Below are 8,227 nucleotides of genomic sequence, written 5' to 3' on the forward strand. Positions count from 1 at the left end.
TTTTGGCACAATCTTCACATTTAATATTAACGAAATTGAAGTCTGCAGTGCGAAATGAATAACAGCTATTTTATTCATTTGTTTTTCTAACCCCTTTCTCAAATTAATTTTAATTCTTGTGATTGTTCATGAACCATTCTTGTACCATCTTGTACCTTTCTATACATATACCGTACAAAAAATATAATGTACGGTTAATATCTCACATTGTAAAAAACCTATGATTTTTATTCAGTTGTCATTACTAGTATGTCTTTTGTACATCGAATATAATATATTTACATAATATGAAAGTCGCATTTATTTGAACATAAAACTAATAAATCATACTTGCAACCGGTTATAACTGTGGTGACATTTTTTTCAACTAATTATTCCATTCTAGATGACTAAACCATGTTTACTACGTATTTAAATTTTGGACTTATCTGTCGTGTGAACCGTGCATAAATACACGTAGTGTATAATATAATATATACGATGTTCGCTCGAATTAAAAAACCAAGGTAATCGATTTTGATATCAAGCATTCAAATGTCAATCACTTATAAGAAAATCTTAAAATAGCATACATACAATGTACACTTTAACATTCAATTTCACCACTTTTTGCCCTCCTCAGTACAAACGGAGTATTAAAATTATTATCGAATAACACATCTACTCTTTTTCTATTCAGTATGAATAATAATTCTATCAATAAAAAACTTAATAACAATAAAATAAAACTGTGCAATAGGTGAATTTAATAAAAATGTTTTTAAAACTCATTAAAGATATCTGGTCCAATAAAGAAAATATGGATTTATATAGTTTATGGTTATTTTTCCATGGTCTGCTTGTTACTCGCTAAATTCAAATATTTAAATTTTATAAAACAAAAAAGCAGCATATTAATAAATGACATTCACTTAGTCGCGGGATTTGAATCCGATATCTTTGTTTTAACCAGAACCATCTTTATATTTCGATCAAGTAAATCACTATTTTAAAGATTCTTGAGTATATTAGTTAATAATTATTATCAAATGCAATCTGAACGGTTGAGACCGGTTCTGAATGTATTTCAATTTTGATTTTTGGGAGATAATGTATGTTTTATTTTGTATTTCCGTGTTAAGTTTTATCATATAGGTATATTGAATATTAAAATAAATTTAAACAATATGTCGAATACAAGGAATTTCAAAGAAGCGAAATATTGAATAATACGCTGCTTAATCCAAATAAGTTTCAACGTAACTCTGGAATTAATTAACTAATACGAAGTGATAATTCAAAAAACTTTAAAGCAATAAAAATAATATTTAACTGAAAAAGCGTACTTGTACCTTTTGTGATCTATGAATCGATTTTTTTCACTTTATCTGACATTTATAATAATATGCAGATAGTATATACTCCATCTGTACTTAAAAGAGCAGCATAGTAATTGTCCAAAAATATATTAATAAAAAAATAAACTCTTGCACGAACTTTTTACAATAAAACACTATTTTACACATCTCACTAGGTACTGCACACATCATTCTACTGTGACAGATTTGGCGAGGTTTCGCGGGCAATCTACGTTGCATCCTCGAAGAACAGCCAAGTGGTAGGACAACAGCTGCATCGGGATGACCGTGAGGATTCCCTGCAGGCAGTCCACGGTCTGGGGGATTCCTAAGACCTTCGAGGAGAAAGCTGCCGTTTCTGTGTCGCCTTCTTCGCAAATTAAAATTGGCTTTCCTTGACGTGCTGTCACTTGTTGAAGAGCATTCATGCACTTGACGTAGACTGGATCTCTCATGATGATCATAACGACTGGCATAGAATCATCAATGAGTGCCAAAGGTCCATGCTTGAGCTCTCCAGCCATAATACCTTCACTGTGCATGTACGTTAACTCCTTCACTTTCAAAGCACCTTCTAGGCAAGTCGCGAAGTTGTATCCACGTCCCATGATAAGCAGGGATTTGTTATGGTAAAGATCCTGAGCCAGAGCCAAAACTTCTTTGTTCAGAGACAAGACCTGTTTGATTTGTTCGGGGAGCTTTTGAAGTCCTGAAATAATATCAGCGCGGCGTTTTTGTTGCGAGATACTATCTTCACTCATCACCAAGGCAAACATGACTAGGGAAATGAATTGGGAGGTGTACGCCTTCGTAGAGGCAACACCGATTTCAGGACCTGCGTTAATGTGAATGCCGCAGTGGGATCCTCTGCAAATTGAACTTCCTACTGTATTAGTTACACCAATGATCAAAGCGCCATGGTGCTTGCAGTATTTCATCGCCATTAAAGTATCGGCAGTCTCTCCAGACTGAGAGATGAACAAGCAGACGTCGTCTCTGAATACTGGTGTCTTTCTATCCAAGAAATCTGACGCGAGTTCTACCATGACAGGTAATTCAGTAAGTTCTTCCAAAAGTTGTCTTGTTGCAACAGCACTGTGATAACTCGTTCCGCATCCGATCAAAATCAGTCTCCTGCAGCGCTTGATTTCTGGAACATAATCCTTAATTCCTCCCAAAGTGACGGTCTGATTCTGGAAGTTCAATCTCCCTCTCATTGTGTTGACAACTGAGTCAGGCTGTTCGAAAATTTCCTTCTGCATGAAGTAGTCATAGTTTCCTTTCATGATTTGCTGGATCTCCATCTTGATTGTGGTAATTTCGCGGGCGTGAGGTTCGTCGGTGTTGGATGACAAACGATGGATGCTCAGAATACCATCCTTAATAGCGGCGACATCTTCGTCTTCAAAGTACAGTACTTTATCGGTGTGTTCAATGACGGCTGATGCATCAGAAGCGAAGAAGTATTCGGCTTCTTTGCTTTCTTCAGGTTTGAATTCGGAGTGAGATATTGATAACGAAGGCAAAAGAGTACGGGCTGCTTTATTGTTGGCGTACATAATTGGAACATGATCTGAAGATAGTCTGCTGGCTGTTTTGATGCCAACGAGCAGTGGAGAGCCTCTACGAGTGGCAACACACTCGTTTGGAAAATGACGAGACTTGAAACACAAAGCGAAAGCACCTTCCAATTGCTGAATGACTCCTTCTACCAATTTTTGGAAAGTATACGTCGGATGCTGGGTGTATAGATGCAAAATCAATTTAGCAATAATTTCAGTATCGGTTTGCGACTCGAAAACATGTCCTTTGTTCTCCAGGAATAGCTTCAACTCCTGGTAGTTTGTAATGATTCCATTATGCACAACAACAAAAGCACTTCCATCGTCGGATCTTTGCGGGTGAGAATTGATAGAGCTGGGTTCTCCGTGGGTCGCCCAACGGGTGTGCGCAATTCCGCAATGACTATCGCACATGTCATCCATTTTAAGTTCCTTGGCCATCGAAGTGATTTCATCTTCAAGCGCCTGAACCTTTCCACTCTTCTTGATGATCGTCGTGGTCTTGGAGCCTGGCGTGTCGAGCGCGAGGCCCGCAGAATCGTAGCCGCGGTACTCGAGCCTCTTGAGTCCTTTCACCAGAAACTCGAGGATCTGGTTACGCGACTTCGGCGTCATGTGATTAATATACGCGAAAATTCCACACATCTTGCGAGATTTTTTTTTTATCAGCACGAGTTCGAAGACACGACTAGACTCCGTGAGGCTTCGCGAACGACTGATTCTGAAAACGAATACCCTATATATATACAACACTACCGCGTATTGAATGGTATAATAATGAGTTATCATAAATTTTATCGATGGCTGCAAAGTCGATTGCTTTTACTTCTAGCTGCATTAATACGTCATTGTACATATTACCGTATCTATACAATTTTTTTAAACGATATAAATTGCCATTCTACTTCTTTCCTTCCTGAAAAACTGACCTTCGGCGGAGTTTCCTAATTTTAAACATAATATTATGCACTATTCATGTAGGTATTTCTAAAAGTAGAGAAACTGCGTTTCTAACGCAGAGATTCTCAAACGACATGAAAAAGCAATAAGATTTTTTTATCAACCTTTTCAATTTTATATTTTTTACTGTGGAAAGACAAGATATTAAAAGAAATAACCACTCATTAATACTAATAATTGAGGTACCTACTGAGGATTAAACAAGTACAAATGATATTTAAAATATTTAATAAACCATTTCTTTTATTCAGCGAATAATTCACAAAATTTTTAGAATGTAACATTATATATATTGAACATATAACTTGAAAATACCTCAGATATTATATACCCTATATATTGATATATATTATATATATTTGAAAAGAAAGTGTGTATATATCTGAGGTGTTTTTAAGTTATGTATGTTCAATATATTATGGAATGTTAGGCCCGTTTCAGACGGGACACCGGTGTCGCGCTCGTATTAATAAAGGAGGCTTTTGTATTCGAATAAAGGGGCCTTTGTATTAATGTTTATGAACGCCACAGAGCTTAAGGTATATGAATAAATACGTTTGAAAATGCACACATTGTGTGGGTCACTAAATCCAAAAAAATGAGAAGGCTTGATTTTTTAAAATGAAAATGTTTGACAAGCAGTGGTTTACCACAATATTTGTAAACTGCAATATTGCTGTGCCATTGAAAATAAAATTTAACAATATATTGTATCTTAATCTTGATTTTAGTTATTCTGAAATCGAATAAGTACCTGTTAAAATATACTTTCTGATGTTTAGTTTCATTATAAATTATAATTAATAATATTAGTGTTTTTATCACCCCCCCCGCTAACGAGATTGACTGAATTGCGAATTACGATGGTAGTGCTAGCCATGATTATCTTCAATAATGAAATACCGTAATTCGTTCGCAATAAATCAAGATTTTCGATTGCATATTTCGTTATTTATCTACGATTTATTTCACAATGCAATACTCGTCGTTTTCTACAAATAATTTACCATATTACACTCAAGTCTGACAAATAACCAGCACTATCATCGACGTTTACAGCTTTGTGTTATAGCCTGACCATAGTAGGCCTTTAGGAGACCACAACAAATGAAAGTAAATATGCTGAAGAGTGATTTTATAGGGCATATGCGGTAATGGTTCATTATGGGTTATAGTGTCAGTGGTGATGATGAGAAGTATATTATTCTTTCCATTTTATCAAGATATTAAACTAATACTGCCAATAATGTTGCCTTGAATTGAAAGTAATATAACCATCAAATAAACCTTTAAATAGTCAGTTGGCATTACGATTGCAACTCGTGATCTCGTGTCGTGGACTAGCTATAAATATACTATTATAGGTATAGACCACAGGTTCTCAAACTTATTTCGACCACCGCCCACTTTGAGATTTTAAAAAATCTAGTGCCCCCCCATATTTTTTAACTTACCTTTTTACATTACCATCTGTTGTGTATTAAATGTGCGGGCACACCGAAAACAAGTCGCGCGACAACTCGTTAAATTTTACGATAAGCATGATGATAATTATCGTAAAATTTAACGAGTTGTTGCGCGACTTGTTGCCGGTGTGGACCCGGCATTATAAAAACAAGTTGCAAATATAATTTTTAAACATGCATTATTATAAGGATAGGATATATAGGGTGTGACCACAGAACAGATAATAAATAGAATACCGATAGGCAATATTCAATACGCTGCATGGTGAAGCAGGCTTTTGAATGTGTGAGTGTCCTACGAAAATGAAGCACGCATTATGCACGTGCAATAGTGTGTGTAATACACCAACATTAAATGAGCGTAAATGCATAAACCGAGAGCAGTTTTTAGTATTCGACGTAAAACGTATTCTTAACACGTGTGTAAGTTTAACCCGGCTTCTTCCTTACTCGAGTCGGTTACCTGCTATCGCCTTACCCGTTGTGTATTTCAGTTCCCATTATTTCTGAGTTCCCTGGGTGTGACCCACATCCTCTAGTGTTCTCGTCTATACGGGTCTCCAAGCATTCAAGTCTAAAATCACATCTCAAGAATTTCGGGTAGGGATGGGATCGCCGCGATCGACCGAAAAATTTTGTATGAAAAAAAATATCGGAAATATAACAAACTTACTTTTTAATGACATTTTGTTATATTTTCAGAACTCTTTAGTCAGAATATAAAAATTATGAACGCATTTGTCGATAATCTCGAAAATAAGTTATTCTTTTATATGCAGAACACAGTTTTTAATATAATATATATGTTGTGCAATTATTTCAATGTGAACTATCAAATTGCTCTCCTGAGAATTTTTCTGAAAGTGACATAGAACAACCTGGAAATCAGGCAGCGAATTGGCAGAAAAAAACTATAGAGTTTCTTATAATCTTTCTTATAATAAGATGGCAGGCTCTAGGCAATCGTTGGAGGGCACAAAACAGATAATAAATAGAATTCCTATAGCCAATATTTAATACACTACATTTTGATACAGGGTTTCGAATGTGTGAGTGTCGTAAGAAAACGAAACACGCACCATGCACGTGCAATAGTGTGTGTAATACACCAATATTAAATGAGTGTCAATGCATAAACCGAGAGCAGTTGTCAGTATTAGACGTATGAAGTATTCTTGACACGTGTTTAAGTTTATGCCGGATTATTCCTTATTCGTCAATTACATTGACTTACTTTACGAGCTGCTTGTTGGCGAATTTACAATCTGCCTGTAAAGTCGCCCAGTGTCATCATTGAAAAAGCTAACAAGCAGATTGTAAACAATCTACCGAGAAAAGTTGAAAGTCGCTCAACTTTACACGCTACACGCCGGCGTGTGGGCCTACTGCGTCTGCGCAGTAGAGCGCAGTAGCAACTTCCCGATAAAAAAAACGAACTACGTTCTGTCAAAATAGTCGCTGGCTTGTGGCTTCTCAGCGAATGGAAAGTTTTGTGTGTCATCATCACAATCGCAGTAGCTGAATCGCCCGCTTTGAAATTCGCCAACAAACAGCTCGTGGTGGCTCAATGTAGTAATTAATTGACGCTTTACTCGAGATCGATTACCTGCTACTCCTCACCCGTTAGGTATTACAGTTCCCATTATTTCTGAGTTACCTGTTGGAGGGCGATCAGATGTTACTGCATACCTGTACTTGTCAAGGGAGTCAAGGTCTGGATATTAAAGGACTGGAAAATAAAACGGCTGGAGGCTTTCGAGTTGTGGCTTCATCGGTGTACCATGAATATATTCTTGGCTAGCCAAGTTAATAGGACAACAGAACAAATTCATTTTTTTACACACTTACAACTTTACATTTTATAAATGTAAGACGTTCACATGATAACATTTAAAAAACAAAGAATTAAAACAGTATAAAGAGTGAATAGGTACATAAATTATAAAGTAGATACATGGAAGTACACCTAATGAGCTAATTGGACTCTATTTTAAGTTTTTTTTTAAAACAACCTATTCCTACTCATTCTCACGTAGGTAGAATATATCAACATCCGAAGCGATTTGGTTGAACAGAGTTATTGCCCTCCCAATTGGCATCACCAATGGCAGGTTAGCTAAATAAAGATTTCTTCTAAATTAAAGACTGCAGTATGTAAACATGCCTAAGAGAAAGTCAGTTGGATAAAGCCACGGATAGTATGACCGTTAGGCCACACGCATTCAATAACCAACTGTGTGAGCACCTTTAGTTATACTTGCAGTGCTTAAAAGAAGTGTCTGGGTATTCAATTCAATTCAATTCATTAATTTTTTTAAGATATTGTGGACATTACAAATTATAAGTTTAAGACGTTCACAACATGACATTTAGAAACAAAGATATATAAATATAACAGTATTACATAAAAAAAGAGATATATCAGTAATGAATTAGATAGGTACAAGGAAGTACACCGGATGGGTTAAGCAGTCCCTATTTTAAGATTTTATAAAACAACATCCACCTAAACTCATTCTCACGTAGGTGGAATATATCAACACTCGAAGCAATTTCGTTGAACATAGTTATCACTCTCCCAATTGGCATTACCGGTGGCAGGTTGGTTCTGCACCTTGGGAGAATAAACAACTAGTGGTCTCTATTTCTAAGATAGTTATCAGGGACACACAGGTCAACACTGCCCAGAATTATAGAGTTCTCATTTATACCTTGTATAAGTCGAAAAAAATACGTAGCTAAATAAAGATTTCTTCTAAATTGCAGACTGCAGTATGTAAGCATGCCTAAGAGAAAGTCAGTTGGATAAAGCCACGGATAGTATCCATACAACCTCAAGTAAAGGAGTCTCAAGAATTTATTCTGTACCCTCTCCACCATAAGGCCATACTTCAACTGGTGC

General features: G+C 36.1%; 1 pseudogene across 1 annotated transcript; it reads right to left on the reverse strand.

Moving 5' to 3' along the window:
* Nucleotides 1–490: 490 nt before the first annotated feature.
* Nucleotides 491–3,544, reverse strand: LOC147080101 (glutamine--fructose-6-phosphate aminotransferase [isomerizing] 1 pseudogene; annotated as a pseudogene). The gene has a single exon (XR_015072151.1). The product of XR_015072151.1 is annotated as a glutamine--fructose-6-phosphate aminotransferase [isomerizing] 1 pseudogene (transcript).
* Nucleotides 3,545–8,227: the final 4,683 nt, after the last annotated feature.

This window comes from Rhyacophila brunnea, unplaced genomic scaffold (genome assembly GCF_057557595.1).
Source record: "Rhyacophila brunnea isolate RB1 unplaced genomic scaffold, BYU_Rbru_1.0 scaffold_1, whole genome shotgun sequence".
NCBI lineage: Eukaryota > Metazoa > Arthropoda > Insecta > Trichoptera > Rhyacophilidae > Rhyacophila > Rhyacophila brunnea.